This window comes from Salvelinus fontinalis, chromosome 23, assembly GCF_029448725.1.
Source record: "Salvelinus fontinalis isolate EN_2023a chromosome 23, ASM2944872v1, whole genome shotgun sequence".
Taxonomy (NCBI): Eukaryota; Metazoa; Chordata; class Actinopteri; order Salmoniformes; family Salmonidae; genus Salvelinus; species Salvelinus fontinalis.
Genome location: NC_074687.1, coordinates 17,243,198 through 17,247,392, shown reverse-complemented (window position 1 = coordinate 17,247,392; position 4,195 = coordinate 17,243,198). Strand labels below are relative to the sequence as shown.

General features: G+C 39.0%; 1 long non-coding RNA gene across 1 annotated transcript; it reads left to right on the top strand.

The window, feature by feature from the left end:
* Positions 1 to 645: 645 nt before the first annotated feature.
* On the top strand, positions 646 to 1,539 carry LOC129821515 (uncharacterized). Its single transcript, XR_008754341.1, has 2 exons — positions 646 to 801; positions 1,025 to 1,539. It is a non-coding gene; the product is annotated as an uncharacterized LOC129821515 (long non-coding RNA).
* Positions 1,540 to 4,195: the final 2,656 nt, after the last annotated feature.

Here is a 4,195-nt window from a genome sequence, read left to right as displayed (position 1 = left end):
TGTGCACAAATCTGTTTACATCCCTGTCAGTGAGCATTTCTCCTTTGCCAAGATAATATGACAGGTGTGGCAAATCAAGAAGCTGATTTGGGTGATTGTTCCCAGGACCTGTGTAAATAAAAGGCCACTCTAAAATGTGCAGTTTTGTCACACAACACACTGCCACAGATGTCAACATTTTTGAGGGAGCGAGCAATTGGCATGCTGACTGCAAGAATGTCCACCAGAGCTGTTGTAAGAGAATTGAATGTTAATTTCTCTAACATAAGCCGCCTCCAATGTCATTTTGAAGAATTTGGCAGTACGTCCAACTGGCCTCACAACCGCAGACCACGTGTAACCACGCCAGCCCAGGACCTCCACATCTGTCTTATTCACCTGTGGGATAGTCTGAGACCAGCCACCCCAGACAATTTATGAAACTGTCAGTTTTCAGAACCAAATAATGTATGCAAAAACTGTCAGAAACCATCTCAGGGAAGTCTTGACCTGACTGCAGTTCCGTCATGATACACTAGCACAGGATACCACGCGGTGAAACATCGCTTCCCATTCATTTTAATGGAAGAAAAGTGGTGAGAAGTGGAGAGGGCGGGGGACCTTTGGGCGGTGCGAAGGTGGCGTGGGAGGCGGTGAAAAATAGAAACTTTTGCCAACTTTATGCAAATCACCAGCGGCGACCGTTGGGCGATGACCAGTCATATCGAGTGGTTCCCATGATGAATTTGACGCTATGCGACCCAAGGCTGGAGACTTTCTTCGGCAAAGATGGCTCACAAAAATACTAGGATAGAAGCAAATGTAAGTGATTATAACGTCATAATGAATCATTCAAAAAATGTACAGTTGACAGGAATATGTTAGTTAATGTAGAGACAAACGATTAAGCATATTTTTTTATCATAAAGTTAATTTACAAAAATCGCGATTTAGCAAGCTAGCTTACTAGCTAACATTAGCCAGCTAGCTTTGTGGGTGTGTGACATGAGTATGAAATTGTAATTCTGGTTGTTTCATGTTTTAGGGACTCCTGAAACAACCGGCAAACCAGGCTGTCGTCTTGTAAAACAGTGGATGTAAAGAATCTAGCTAGCTAAAGCATTTATTGCAAATTGAATGTACAATTTTGTAAGCTTGCATTGCTGATATTTGCCATGCAATGCAGATAGATGAAATAACGGAGCTAGCTATGTTCTTTCTTATGGTGCAGTGGAGGATAAAAATACCTGTATGCCTATGGATGTGTAGCTAGCTATCTAGCCGATCTGGGTATGGACCCAAGCATTTGGTATACATATTAGTTCAGAACTTGGCTATGAACCTCAGCTATCATAGCCAGTTGTATCAACTTCAGAGCAGTCTGAATGACATTAATGAAGTCTATGGATTGAGTAGAATATAATATAACTTTGTGCCAACAATGCAAGACGTATATACATGTAGTTATTACCATGCATGAGATTCCCACATTGTAGTCCGTACATTGAATATATTCACTGATCATGTACTCTACCTTGGCAAATAAAGGTGCAGTTCAGGTATGAATGTCTTTGAGATTATTTTTCAGTCATATCCAATACCAGAAGTATCAATTTCCAGTCTTTGAATGATGCTGTGTCTGCATGTATGTATTACAATTATACACTTCAACAGTGTTTACCAATCTTGGTCCTGGGACATCAATGGTTACACATTGTAACCAATAGACTAGAAACACGATGTAACTAGTTAACCTGTTGGGGATGGGGGCGCTGTTTAGACTATTTATGCTAATGTGGCTAATTTTTTAAACGGCTTCCCACAAAATCCTTGATCGTACAATATGCATATTATTATTATTATTGGATAGAAAACAGTCTATAGTTTCTATAGGAGTTGAAATTTTGTCTCTAAGTGGAACAGAGCCCATTCTACAGCAATTTCCCTGACATGGAGTCAGATTTGAGAAACGTTGGCCACTTTTCTGAAGTCATTTAAAAGGGCTCTGTCGTTGCTATGACTATACGGACACTTCTTACGTCTTCCCCTGGATGCCTTTACGTGATGACGATTCCAACGGGCTCGATTGCTCGTTCACAGGCCCTACAAATGAAAAAAACCTTTAGCTAGCAAGTCTTTTCTTGCTGCGTAACGCGCGTGGAAGACACCGACCCTCTCCTGTTCCAAGCGTTAGTTTAGCCTGTTATATTTCTCCGGTCATCTTTTCACTCGTTATAGGAGTTACAAACATCACAAAGTAGTTAATTTAAAGCGTTTTATAGCAATTTATATCCGTTTAGTGCGATTTTGGGACATTTATTTTTGCAACGATGTGAAAAGTTGGACACGCTTTTCAGTTCATCCCGAACGTAGTTGACATTTCCACATGGCAAGAGGACAGCTTTCCACCAAAAGACGATTTCTCCCAAGAAAGGATCCTTTGCCCAAGATACTGATGGAAGAACAGCTCAAGGTAGGACATTTTTATTATGATAAATCGTGTTTCTGTCGAAACATTTTAGTGGCTTAGGACGCCATGTTTTTTGACGTAGCTTCGCTTGGCGCAAACTGTATTGAAAAGTAAGGATAAATTAAAAAATGTAATAACGCAATTGTATTAAGAATTAAATTGTCTATCAATCCCTGTCCACCCTATATTTTTTAGTCACGTTTATGAGTATTTATGTATAAGAGTAGATCACTGTCTAAGTGGCGCAAGGACGTTTTCTTTACCAGCTTGTCTACATTTCACATTGTCTAACCATGATTTTGGTGGCTAAATATAAACATTTTCGATCAAACTGTATATGCATGTTGTAATGTGATGTTACAGGAGTGTCATCGGAAGAATTCTGAGAAGGTTAGTGAAAAAATTAATATCTTTTGGCGATGTTGACTTTTATCGCTCACTTTGGCTAGAATCAATGCTGGGCTGCTAATTGCTATGTGCTAAGCTAATATAACGATTTATTGTGTTTTCGCTGTAAGACACTTAGAAAATCTGAAATATTGTCTGTATTCACAGGATCTGTGTCTTTCGATTCGTGTATGCTGTGTATTTTTACGAAATGTTTGATGATTAGTAGTTAGGTAAACACGTTGCTCATTGTAATTATTCTAGTCCATTTGTGATGGTGGGTGCAATTGTAAACTATGCCATATACCTGAAATATGCACTTTTTTCTAACAAAACCTATCCCATACCATAAATATGTTATCAGACTGTCATCTAATGAGTTTTTTTGTTGGTTAGGGGCTATAAATATCTTAGTTTAGCCGAATTGGTGATGGCTACTGGTGTTGGTGGACAAATAAAAGATGGTGGAATATGCTAATGTGTTTTTAGGTAATAGATGTACATCTTTACATATTGTGTCTTCCCTGTAAAACATTTTAAAAATCGGAAATGTTGACTGGATTCATAAGATCTGTGTCTTTCATTAGCTGTATTGGACTTTAATGTGTGAAAGTTAAATATTTAAAAAAATATTTTTTTTGAATTTCGCGGCACTGGTTTTTCAGTGGGGGGGGGGGGGGAGTGCCGCTAGCGCCACGCTGATCCTAGACAGGTTAAAGGCTGATTTGTAATTCATATAAACAGTACACTACACTTCCTATGCATCAAGTAAATACTCTAAAACCGGTTCATCTCAATATCTAATGCCCTTCATCTGCATTGATCTGATAAACACAGGATAGCTTCAATGCACATCTGTTGTGCACTATAAAAACAGAGGAAGAAAGAGGTGGCGGTGAGATAAGGTGTAAAAGACAGAAAGGGAAAGAGGTAAGAACAGGAGCAGGGAAGGCAGCATATGATTAATGAATCAGTGCTACCCAAATATTCTGTCAGTTCATCACAACTACATAATAGTGTCTCTAGTCGGCCCGAAGGTTATCTTAACCTGTCTAGGATGAGGGTGCCGCTAGCGGCACTCCCCCCCCACCCCCACTGAAAAACCAGTGCCGCGAAATTCAAAAAAAATATTTTTTTTAAATATTTAACTTTCACACATTAAAGTCCAATACAGCTAATGAAAGACACAGATCTTGTGAATCCAGCCAACATGTCCGATTTTTTAAATGTTTTACAGGGAAGACACAATATGTAAAGATGTACATCTATTACCTAAAAACACATTAGCATAATCCACCATCTTTTATTTGTCCACCAACACCAGTAGCTATCACCAATTCGGCTAAACTAAGATATTTA